The sequence below is a fragment of the Aphelocoma coerulescens genome, chromosome 7 (assembly GCF_041296385.1).
Source record: "Aphelocoma coerulescens isolate FSJ_1873_10779 chromosome 7, UR_Acoe_1.0, whole genome shotgun sequence".
In the NCBI taxonomy this organism is placed as follows: Eukaryota; Metazoa; Chordata; class Aves; order Passeriformes; family Corvidae; genus Aphelocoma; species Aphelocoma coerulescens.
In genome coordinates, this window is record NC_091021.1 from 27,541,617 (window position 1) to 27,554,744 (window position 13,128).

At 40.8% G+C, this 13,128-nt stretch overlaps 1 protein-coding gene across 3 annotated transcripts in view; it reads left to right on the forward strand.

Moving 5' to 3' along the window:
- The window catches only part of TMEM177 (transmembrane protein 177), a 66,511-nt gene extending 54,551 nt beyond the window's left edge, over positions 1-11,960 (forward strand). For 2 of the 3 annotated variants that reach the window (XR_011152007.1, XR_011152011.1), the window contains one exon: positions 9,584-11,960. The gene's annotated coding sequence lies outside the window, so the exon portion shown is untranslated. Of the gene's footprint in view, positions 1-8,963; positions 9,069-9,583 lie in introns of those variants that run through there. The other variant, XR_011152012.1, reaches the window with a different exon arrangement.
- Positions 11,961-13,128: the final 1,168 nt, after the last annotated feature.

Sequence of the window (13,128 nt, forward strand, 5' to 3'; positions counted from 1 at the left end):
TACTATTTCTTTTTAAGCAGGCTTTCCAATACTGCAAACTGCAACACTTCCTGGCTTTGTTGCTGTTTCTTGTATGGCTAACTGGAGCCAAAAAGGTCCACATAATGTTTGGGTTTCTCCTTACAAATGGCAAGAATAAGCTCCAACCCAGGGACTTTGAAAACTAAATGCTTCCTCCCCAGTATTCCTTAGCAAGCAAAATTTCTCCACCCAAAAATAGTCTGACATTGTCCAAACACAGACGCCAGCAGGAGCAGAAAAGAAACATGGAAATATTTTTGCTTTCTTTCCTAGTTCATGCAGATAAAGAGCAATATTTATCTGCACACACGAAATCATTTAAACTTTTGTAGTACCCTATCAAATTTGTATTCCTCCTACCTCCCCCACTGGCAATAACGTGCCACAAAATGAGTTCTGTAAGTCAGCCCTTGTCACACTGCCTCTGTTGGTCTGGCTCCATGGAGTCACTTGTGTGGTCCTGCCTGGAGTTACCAGCAGCTTCACGGAGGTGCTCGGCAGGGCCGTGGGAGAGGCTGCCCGGCCCTGTGGTTCTCATGCCCGGCTGTAATGGTCTCTCTCCGGCCTGTTCTCTTGCCATGAATCACCTCTCACAGGGGAGACCTGGGAGCAGCCCTGGAATTTGCTGTCCCACCAGTGTTCAGAAGACTGAAGTCCCTGCCTGAACAGCAGACACACAAATCTCCTGCTGCGCTGCCACATCCACCCTTCCCCGTGGTCTGTGCCCCCCGTACGCCTCCAGCTTTGCCAGGAGGAATTCTCATGGTTACTCCTTGGCCTGACCTCTGTTGGAAGGCTGCCAGCAAAATTAGAAATTAATTTCAGGTCTAGCGGTGGTTTTACGTGATGCAACTGCTTGTCTGCTGGGAACATGATTCAATTCCCAGATAGAGTCACTGGGCACTGAACAGACTGTGCAGAGTAACAGTTTTCAATCAATACTGACCTGAGCTGGCGATGAACCCATCTGGAAGAGATGAGAAGCTCTGCAAAGCTCCCATTTACAATTCCCTTTGACATGCTGATTCCCTAACACTGGCCGATCCCTTCTTTCCCAGGATCATTATGAAGCAAACTCTATTTCATTTAGGTCATGACCTTATGTTTGATTTTTCAGAGAATTATGACCTACTTTGTGGCTGGGCTTTGTGCTTGTTTTTAACTCTTCAGATGGAGTAAATACTACGTAAGCTAATTAGCAGAGGACAAGCATTTATTTTTAATACTTTTAATAATTTAATTTATTTTTAATATTTTTATAGCTTCTTAGTGTAACCAGTGTAACGTAAAAATATTTAGGGCCCTTCTTTGTAAATCTAACAAGTACTAGTCTGAATCTGTTGCTTTTACTCCTAACCTTGATGAAGTGTCTTATACCTCACTGCACAGTATTACATGAAGTTCTGCCAAAATGAAACCTCTGGCCTGAAACACTGTAAAGAGTCCATAGCTTAGAATAATGCTGCATCTTGCCACTGGCTAAACTGATATAAGCCTAACCATGTCTACAGGAAGAAAGGAAAAACAAAAAAGGAGATTCCCCCCTCCCCATGCTCTTAATCCACCTTTCTCTAAACTAATCTGAAGATGGGCTTGTGAATAGTCAATGAGGCCAAGGCCCAGTTTGTTGAGCATCTGGCCTAGATCCTCAGCTGATGTGTATAATTTATATTTTGAACCTCATCACACCAGCAGCAGATTGTATTCCTGAACAGTAAATATTGACTGCTATGAGGCCCTATTCAGCTTCAACAAACCATTCTTCTCTATCCTAGCTCTTTTCCCAGATTAAGTCCAGATAAGCAAACTAAAGTATGTCACAGCAAGATAGGCCAACATAGCAGGGTTTTGAAGCTGTGTTTTGATTTTTGCTGGAAAGGAAGTATGTCACTGATGCTGTAAGTTAACCAGGTCACATTGCAGTTTCCCCAAATTATATTTGCCCCGCTTCTAAAAAAACAATAAAGGTGCTGCTAATTGGGCCATAACACAGCACATTTCTGAATAGTGTGGTACATAACAAGCAGACCTCTAGGAACAGGGGGTAACCAAAGACCTGATAGAGACACAGTCCTGAAGACCTTAATTAGCTGAAACAGTCTCTGACCTTCGCTTCACTTTGTCCAAGTAGAGCCTCCGAGACAGGGTGTAGCACATTTATCCAATAAACTTGTCACACGGGAAAGGCTGTGCAGCAGTGCTTGGTTGGGCCTGCCTGCACCAAAAGGTAAGAGGATCTCAGGTTGTTTACCAGAAGGTATTACACAATGCACAAGTTAAAACCAGGCTGGCAGGCTCTGTGGGAGCCACACTGCATAGCACTTCCCCAGCTGCCTAGGTCAAAGGCTTGCATAACGTAAGAAAAGTAATGTGTATCTGTGATATTATTTGAAGAAGCTTCATTAAAAATATAATCTGGTGTAATTTTCCAGCTCAGCATGTAATTTTGAATTTCTAAGATATAAAGAGAAAAAAAGGACTAGCTCATTGTATTGACATACATTATTTGGTTAGTATTAGATTTTGTGGCACTCTCAGTAAACAATTTCACACATTTAGGTAATTTCTTGATACAATTGCATATGAGTAATTATGCCAGGAAACACAGACTTGCTTTATCCTTCTTTCATGCAGTGCCAAGTAAGAAGCTCTGATGAAGTCAGAGCAGTTACTCCAATGTGAAATGCACGAGTCTCATCCTCACACCACACAGAGCGATGCTGTCACTGTTTTGTTTTAAGCACACTATTCTGCACTGAGTCTTCAAATTTATGTTATTTGACTCAATAAATGTTTGATGGTCTCAGTGTAGCATCTAGTGGAGAAAGGGTAAATAACAGAAAAAATGCAAAGCAGAACTGTGCCATTAACCCTGGTGCACAGCAGGGATGAAAATGTGCCCTGTTGGGGAGGGGGAATACTGGGAATACTCCCTCAAACCATTCAGTGGAACACTTGGAGGGTTTCTGCAAAGTGGCTGCAGTTAACTGGGTACAATGCAGGGCTTCTAATCCTGGCAGAACAGGATGGTATCACTGGCCTGAATTGAGCTCAGAAGAGTCTCTGTGTCTGAGGTACACAATTGCTATGAAGGCAAATTGTCCTTTAGAAACTTCCCTACTTACTTTAAATTTGCTTTTGCTGCAACAATTATGCTTCTGTCCTGGCTTAGTCAGTTTTGTGTTTCTTGAGTTCATGCTAATACTGTCTCCAATTTAACTACAGAGCCGGAGCTGCTGTTCCCCAAATTGTGTCCTGACTTAGCCCCTGCAAAACCCAAATGATGTCTGTGTTGCTGCAGCAGCTGGTCACACTGGAAACACCACTGCCAGATCTGGCGCAGAGGGGACTTGGCTCAGGACTAGTCCAGGACCCACAGTGCAGCCAGAGCTCGCAGGGCTCAGGGAAGTTGTGAATGCACAAGCAAAGCAGGAATTGTTCCCGCTGCCTTTGCATATTTAATCTGGGATTCAAGGGCTTAGCTTTCGAGACATACCAAGTCTCAGCAGGTCCCGAAAAATGGGGTCCTCTGTGTAATTATATAACAGCAGCAAAAAAAAAGCTTAGTGTAACATTTTTAATATAATTTTTTTCTGAATGTCATTCTTGTATCCTGTTTTTAAACAAATTAGAGTTGCATATACATGGTAAAAGAGAAGAAAGCCTGATTTTCAATAACCATGACCTTAATAAAGTATAGAAGGCTTTATAATTTTATATGTTTTATAATTATTTTCTTTAAACTTTATTGTGACTTTTCAAGTGCATAATGTCTTTAGTATTTTATGGGGAGGTGAACAAAGAAGCACAAATCCATACACCAGAATCTGCCTCTAGGCACAGTTTATAGTGGAGAGTCCTCCACTGTTAGAGGGGGGAGAGAGCTATGAAATTAATGAAGGGTTTGCAGAGCCCGTTCCTCATGATACGGCATGGAAATGTGCTGCCTTGGGCAGGAATACAAAGTAGAGGGTATGTCCCTCATTAACAGTACCTCTAGAGAACACTGTGATTAATCCAAAATTATCTGAGATACAATTTCTTTTGCAATTCATGAGGACTCTGTATGTTGCCACATATGTGTAGCAAGCAATTACAGAAGAATCTGCATTAGCCTTGTGGCACTAACCAGTATGTAGCAGCAGACTCAAGGCTTCCCCATTCTGTATTTGTCCTTGCTTAATCTTCAAAGCAAGATAGAGATGTGATCAGATCTGCTCACTCCTTCATCACCATTAGCACATTGGCATGTGTAAAGTAGGGGGGATTCCCATTTTCCTACCTTGGTGCAGAGACTAGAGCTGAGAGGGCTGCCTGCAAGGAGTGGGACTGCCCAGGTTGTTTCCTGAAGTGCCTCCCAGGTCATCTCCTGAAGTGCCTCTTTCAGCTCTGTCCTAATCTCAGTCCAACCCCTCATTACTTGATGTTTTCCTATTCTTCTGAACTGCTGGGGGTCCTGTCTGGTGATCCCAGAACAAGTCCACTGCAGTAAGGGTAAGTATCCTGTTTTTTGAGTACTTACAAAGGACCAGCAGACATCACCAAAAGAAAACCTCTCACTGCAGTCCAGTCAGTGACAGAGCCTGGGGCTGGAGAGAAAGAGCTTTTCCACAAAGAAGAATTCATGCACGCTTTCTACTACTACTTTCTACTTCTAAAGGTGACTTAGGAGTATCAGTAACAATACTATTGGTAAAGCCAAGCATTCAAAAAAGTTTGTTTCCAAGACTGTGAAATAACATAGGTGCATTTTAATTTTCATTCTGCTGTTCTTTGGGTTTTTTCTTGACTTTTTCAACTTTCATGTTTCCAAGTCCCCACATCTATTATGACTAGAAACATCATCATTATCACTCTTATCATCAGTACCATGGCTGTTTATAACACTAGTACATGAAAGCTAAGATTCTTAGATAACAAGCAAATTTTACGAGCTGTGGGTAATATTACAGACCTGCTATAGATCAGATAAAAGCCACATTAAATGTGCAACTAAATGCTAGCCTTGGTGGTGGTATCACCAGACCATGAAGCACTGAGACATCTTGGCCTCAGTGTGTGGTCCCTTCGGGGTTGAGTAAGAAAGGTGCAGGTAGAGTAATGGTGTAAGTGCAATACAGTGCTTCCTTGGTTTCAGTGTTGTCAGTCCATAGGGCTGGCAACTCACCCTCTAATGGCAACTCTCGTCTCCTATTCCCTGGTAACCCAGAAGCCAATATTGTGTCTGTGAAAGCATCTTTCCAGGGCTCTATTCACCAAATGGCAAATAGCTTGAAAATTTCCACTGGCTCTCTGGTCCTCTTGTCTTTGCTGGAAGGTTCAGATGTCATCTGATACACTCCATCCATACTATTTTTAGGGTACAAATATTTTTAAATAAAAAGGAACACATACAACATTTTTTACTCTTGATCTGAAAATATATTTCCACTCTATTAGAAAATGCAGTGAGCTGAATTTTCTGTAAATGTTGATGTTTGTTATTATAATTAGTCTGGCTAATTTCTACATGATCAGCCCAAGCTTTGTAATATTTTTTGCTTCTTATGACATGAACTTTGGAACCACATCAGGAAGCCAGAAAGTGAACATTCTATGAATCAAAAATGCAGAACAGGTTGCACAGTTCCTGGAAGAACTTAACCGGTCAAAAAATCCCTCCTGGCAATTTTTTTGCAGGGAGGCCAGAATGTGGGTGTACCAGGAAGTATTTTGCACATATTTTTTGTTTAGCTAAGTTGCTGCTGTGCCATCTTTGTCTTTTTCTCAGGACAGGCCAAATTTGGCACTGTTCTGTACTGTACTCTAATTCAAGGTCAGAGCAAACCACAACAGTCAATAAACGCTCTTTTACTTTTCTCTTCAGAGATATTTGTAAAGAACACTTACTTCAGGAACATGTAATGTCATACTGTAATGGAGAAAGCCATTTTCAGGACTGGGGTTGCATTTCTGGCTATGGTTTACCAGCAGGGGAAAAGCCCTGCACTGCTGCTGGCTGTTGGCAGACAATGCCGACCTCAAAACCGCAACTGTGAAGCTGCGCGGTGAGAGGTGACACACGGTCTCCGCTGTGTCTCACACAAGTGAGTAGTTCTGTGCAAACTTCTGTAAAGAGGCCTGGGAAAGGCCAAAGTAACCATGCACTACAGTATTTTTTTTTTAAATCCGCAGCAAAAAATAATGGGATGACAGAGAGGCCATTTTCTCCTCTCCTCTTCTATATGTATTGGTATTTTTCAAAAGGTTTCCTGATGTTCTACTGGAAACAGGCCTGAAATATGAAACTGCCCATCTGAAAGCCTGAACTCATTCCAGTGTTTGCCTTGTAGATCAGGGAAGCAAAACCAACACAAGCAACTTTTTCACTGATGTACAGTGTGTGCTGCTTATCTACACAAGCTGCTCTCACCTTAAGAGAATGAAGTGCTGTGGCCTTCACTCAGAGATCTCAGCAACAGAAATTTAAATAGCATTGAGTACAAAACAGAGCAACCTGTGCACTTGCATCATTCTTATTAGAACCAGTGCTATCTGACTTTCAGCTTTGAAAGAAAACTGTCTACTTTCCTGATAGTTACCTACTATTCAGCCAAATACAGGTCAAGGTAAAGTTAGGGAAAAATAAAATAAAGCCTGTGGAGGTGAAACCTGTATGTCTGAGCTGCTCATTTCAAATATTAATTGAATTTTTTTATCACTGTAGAAAGAAATCAATAGTAGAATTGAACTAATTCCTCACAAATGGAGCCCACTGATACTCTTGCTTTTTTGCATGTCTTTTTCTCTCCTCCCAAATACTCCAGAAATTTTCTGACAAGTTCCAAATCCAGAAGGCTTTAGTGGCAGTTGTTAGTGCTGGGTTGCTTAATGAAGGACTTAGAAAAAGAAAAAAAAACTATTTTAAAACATGCAACACAGCTCAAACCAAAGTTATAGTCCTGTTGCAGAAATTACTGGGTGAGGTTGCTTGGGCTAAGTCAAAATGAGGGTCTAACTAAACCGTCATTTTTGGTTTTGTATGTATGTAACTGGTTTGCTAAATTAAGATCACTGGATCTCATCTCAAAATGTTTATTAAATCCCTGTTAAGGTTCTAAAAGTGTTCATTAGCTGTTTCATCGATTTAAATGTTTTACTGGGATTTCTCAAGTTCAGTCCCCACAGGATATGATAGGAACCAAGAGGTCTGAGGTGGACATCTTTCTGCTGCAGCTGTAATATAAGAAAGGCCGACCTGAGTTGTAGATGCTGAAAAGCTTGATGCAGAGAAATTTTTTAGCTTTCTGCCAGCATCCTGTGAAAGTCTTGCTTTCACACGGATGCTGGCTGAGAACAATGAAGAGGCTTTTGTAAAGTAATTTTTTATTTTGCACTTGTTTGTTATGTAGTTTGACTGGAGAAATATTTTGAAATGAGTGTTGTAGAGTTTAACCAATCATTCTAAGAGGTAGATGGTCAAAAGACCAATAACCTTATGCCATTCAAGTGAACCAGGTTATATAAACGAGTTTGGAAATAAATAATTCCATTCCTTCCTAGACCAAAGCCTATGTCAGTTTTCTCGCCGTCCCCGGTACAACAGCGACACTGAGTCACATCAAAGTCCAGGTAACCTGGTGCCCTGCAGTTGCCTACAGTAGAAATATGAGGACAAAGCAGTTACAGCTTAATTTCTCCTCCTATTTACTAGTTCAATTTCTGACTATCTAAGGAAAGAATTGGAGGCTCTGTCCATTTCTCTGCAAAGCATCCTGTTTTTCTGTTAATTTGTCTAAGAACTTCTTGCAGCCCTAAGTATTTTTGGCATCTAAAAGATCTCATGATGATGAATTATCCAAATTAAGCAGTTGTTGTTTAAATAGTACTTCCTTTTGCTTGTTTTACACTTCCATCTGAAAAAATATTCTTAGATTCATCGCTGTTCTCATAAGAAATGAGTAATTGTTCCCTGTTCACCTTTCCCATGTCAGACTTGATTTTTGATACCTGTATTACATCTCCTATTTCTCATCTATTTTCTGAGTAGTTCCAGAGTACTTGATCCATCTTAGAAGGAATTCCATCTTTCTGGTCAATCTAGTCACTCTTTTTCCTGTTTTCTCATGTTTTTCCAATGCTGAAGATGCTACCACATATCAAGATGCTATAAGCAGAATTTTGTCTCAAATTAAAGGACAGAATATTATTCCTGAAGATTAATACAGTAGCATTTTATTTTATTGCTGCTTTTTCATTCTCTTCTGTCCTTATCAGTCCTAACTGCCTCTCTGAGCACTGAGATAACAATTTCAGAAAACTTATCCATAGTGACTTCAAGATACCTTTGCTGACTGATGTGAACTAATTAGAGCCTACTATGTTGCACTAGTAGAGATTTTTTTTTTGTTTTCCTTTCATTGACATTTGTGATCATTGCATTTTAGCTGCTATTTCATCGCCTACTCCATCTTTATCATGAAGTTTTTTCTTTTGGCTACTTTGTGTCAGCAGTTTTGGTTTTCCTGAATAATTGTGAATCCGTAGAAAACACTGTCCAATCCTGTTTCACTTACCACTTGTGAATAGGTTGTAAAGCTCAGGTGCGTTTGGAATCTCCCTTCTTTGTGATCATCTACCCGTCCTTCTTCCCTTTGCAGCAGTTACCAATCCCAAAGAGAGCTCCCCTCCTGTGCTTTGTAAAACTGTTTGGGGAAATCTTTATACATGATTACTTCATCCAGGCTGCATGTTAAATGTTCTTCACATCATGTCTGCAGTTTCTTTAGCAGTCAGACCTGGAAGATACCCTGAACATACTCTGTGTCTCCCTGAGTCCCATACATTTGAATTTCCTTTCTGTGGAAATTAGATTGAGAGTGAAAGCAAGGTGGGAAGAGGAGAGGAGGAAGAAGGTAGCAGAAGATGGTACAACCTTGGTCTTCTTCCAACAGGGAGTTGATTATGGCTGAGGACTCTGGTGTCCCAGTGTTTGTACAAAGACTACATAAGCCAGCTCCTCTTCATCAATGTTTGCTGACTTTGCTGACATTTTAAAGCACTACCAGGTTTGCAGTTTCTACTTCTCATTACGTGGTGATGACTGATTGGACTGACTGGTTTGTCATTTCTGTTTCCTCTGAAGTCTTGTCTAAAAATTTCTATTCCTCCAGAACTGAGTTCACTCCAAACTATGAATTACAAAGCACAGTTAATAGTTTGGTGATTTCAGATCCAAGTTCCTTTTGAACCCTGGGGTGAAAAACACATTGTCCTGCCAGTCAGGTACTGTACAGTTCACTGACTGGCTCCAAAACCACAGGTACTCAGTTTTGCAAACATGTTTTTTTCTGACCGTGCCCCTAAAAAGGTTTTGTTGTGGCAATCACCTCAAGATCTGCCATAAAGAACAGTGATGGAAAAAAAGTACTTAGTTTTCTCCTGTTTCCCCTGAATGCTTCTGTTACATCTCTGTTGCCTGGTACTTCCTCACATTTTCTGGCAGATCTGTTCTTGATGTGTTTGGAAAAAATTTTATGCTTCAAAATATTTTTGACCTGGTTTATTATGGTTTTTTTTCCAGAGTTTATGCTACTTGCCAGAGTTTATGCTACTCCTTTTGGACAGAAGCAGAAAATAACAGTATTCCGCAAGTGAATGCACAAGTGGACTTCACAAAAAGGCTCGGCTATTTGCAGTGGCTATGTAGAAGTTCAACCTTGTGGTACTTTGATGTGCATTAAAGGCAAAGGAGTTTGTCAAAGGCTGGCTGAAGAAAAAGGGACTTAGAGAAATATGGTCCAGAAACTTTAAGTACTGATGTTTCCATTCCCTTTCAGTCTCAGTGTATTTCTGAGCATTATCTGTTAAATATATTTATAAAAGAAATACAGCCAGCCTCCAGATTGGATGATAGCTGCAACAGGCTTATTACCACAAATTACTGTTTTGCAGTGTTCTAACAATTAGTACTGTGGAGCCCTATGGCACCAGGTATTGCACAAACTTAAAGAGAAAATGAGTCCCTGTCCCAGGCAGTGAAATTATTCTGTCCCCCTAGTTTAGGACACTGCCAAACACCCATGTTCAGTATTTATGTCCATACTATGGACTATGGATGTATTAACAGTGATCCCAAAGCCATGTTCCAGCACAAACTTCTCTGCCATTTATGCTGAGCAGTGGCACTTCCCACTTGGGATTTGGCCAACTTTAAGGTTGTTCCCTGAGTAACGTGTGTATGTTCTAAGGGCTTTGCTGAATTAGGACCCTAATTTATAGAAAATGTATCTGCTTATAAACATATATTATACTTGATCAAGCTTAACGTTAAGATTAAGTGCCTTGTCTCCTCTTTTCACAGCTAAACTCCACCTGTGGCGAGAGTCATTTATCTTGAATTGCTTTAATGCAGTGTTTAAGTGCATCTTCTTGGCCACAAAGCAGTTTGCATGTATTTCAGTGAGAGGCTTAAAATCCCATTCACATTTTTAATATACATTTTTCTCACATAAATTATCACAGCTTGGTTGGCAGGTCTTGCATGAGTAATAAGGTTGTTGGCACAAACATATACCACAGATCTGTTAGGTAAAGCAGAAGGTTTTGTATGCTTCTATATTTACACAAGACGTTTAACTTGTACAAAATGGTTTAAGATACTGGTGTTTAACTAGCAGGACACAACGAGTCATGTGATAACATATCCTACCCAAAATACATCAACAGAGTACAGATAAATCCCCATGCACTGGTTTGAAAATTAAACTCTTGCTATGCAAAATATCTTCACAAAATTCAGCTTTCATTGCTCGTGTACACAGGCAGACAACAGCCAAAAATTTGCTGTTATATGAAAGAGCCATGCTCCTGAAAGAGAATTGAGCTGAATGCACTTTTTACATGAGAAAGGAATGTGCACTTTCAAGTAAATACTGACAAAGTGACATTTCAGTTTGCTTTCTCTCATTCATAATTTTGGGAAGTGATTGCTCAGGGCATACAACATGGATCTCAGAATTCTGCAAAGTAAGTTTTTTGCTGAACTCTGCATTGTAAGGTCTGAGCAATGTCTGCACTCAAACATCCCACAGTGCAGTTCTGCTCCACTGCTGTTGTAAGAGCATGAGCTGGAGAACTTTGTCTCAATATGTGTTTAGCGCTCTTGCAAAGTAGGCCTGACCTGAAGTACTCTGCAAATGGTGGGAATCTTCCACTGCCTTGATTTAGGGCTTTGAATCAAGTCTTCTGTAAACAATAAAATGCAGAAAAGACAATGTATTGCAAGGAAATAACTTTGGAATGTATATATAGTATCTGTACGGTCACTGATTTTGTGTTAGATCAGCAAAACAAATCCCTTTGTAACAGTGCAAGGTTACATTTGCCAAAACAATGTTGTGTAGTTCCACGGTCACCACATTGAGTGGTTTGGGTTGCTGCTGCTCTATCACACTCTGTTGAAAGTAATGTATTAATTATTGTTCTTCTCAAATTGAGCATAACTGTATGTTTAATACAAACCATGCACAAGAAAATGATATGAAAATGTGAGAGGCAGAATTGGAAGCTTAAGTGCAAATGGATTACAATCTGTGTATGCAATTTGTGACTAAATTTGACGTGATCCAAATTATCAGGAAACCAAGACAGCTCTGCAGCTAAGGATGCCTGTAATGCACAGAAGAACATATGCCCTGCTCAAGAGGCTGGCAGCAGCTCACAAATGCAGGATGCAGTTGCTGGATGTCTCTACATGCACCACAATAAGTTTGTCTCTATAACTACAGAGATGTTCAAGAAGAGCTGGACAAACATGAATGTAGTAAGGAATGGCATTACTGATGTTGTATTATTTTGGGGCTTTATGAAATCATCAGTCTAGAAATTGTTCAATCCAGGGGAATCATTCATATTTCAAACTTTGTCATCTTATAGACTTTTGTTAATAAAATGTAAATCTCAGCAACTTATAACTTTTCTACTCGTTATCATTAAGAAGTCTATTATATAAAAGTACTCCAGAGATTGTGATCTGAAATTTCTGCTTGACTGTCTTACCCAAATTCAGTCTTCTTACCCCCGATTCAACTTGTTCCTGAAAGAAGTCATGTGGAGTATCCTGTATATTCTAATACTCATTCAGGAAATGGGAGAGGTTACAGGTCCTTGGATTATTAAGCCTATTAACATGGAGGGGGTACGATTGCTTTATTAAAAGTAATTGGGGAAAAACACTGCTAAGAGGGAAGGACTACTTAAACAAAAGAACAAAACTGGCACAAGAACAGTGTAGGTTGGCAATATGTATAAGGTTTGCAAACATCAAACGAATGAGATTTTAGAAAGCTTCCTAATTGGAAGAGAACATGCAAACTCCTTCAGTATTACTCCACATCTTGCTATGGTTAGGAATTTGTGAAATTCAAGAACTCATTCCCAAATATTGGACTCAGTAATCTTAAGGGTCTTTCCCAGCCTAAATGATTCTATATATTCTATGTGTCTGTTATTAGGTAAAGAGCTTGTTGTGAGAGGTTGTATTTTAGTTAAGTGGACATTAAAGACATTTTTAACCAAACTCTTTCATACACAGTGTAAGTACATCAAAGGACCGAGTTGTGTTAAACCACGTCTTTGAACGCAAAACTTCCCATGGGCCACATATGACTATCTTTATGTGGCCAAGAGGCACAATATATCTTATACTGTGGAAAGCTCCGCAAGGACCTACAGGCAGTAATGACCCCCTGGGACATTTGCAGGGTGAGGCTGGGTGGCCATGTGACCAAGACGGAGGGTTACGACATTAAGACACCTCCACTGCTCCTCTGTGGCTCATTTTCTCCCTCCGAAGGGCGCGGGTCAGAAAATGAGCCTGCCAACCTCCCTCAGCAGAACGCCGTCCCACAGGCAAGGGAGAGCAGCGAGAACCAAGCAAATCCAGCGACTGCCGCCGCGGGCCTCCCGCCTCGGCGCACGGCTGCAGGCGTGAGTGACGGCTCGGCCGGCCAATCCGTGCTCACCGCCGCCTTCAGCCGTGGCAGACCCAGCCAATCAGACCGCCAGGCGCACTCTCGGTCCTGCCCCTCCCTTTTACGGACACACGACAAGGCCAATAGAAAGGAG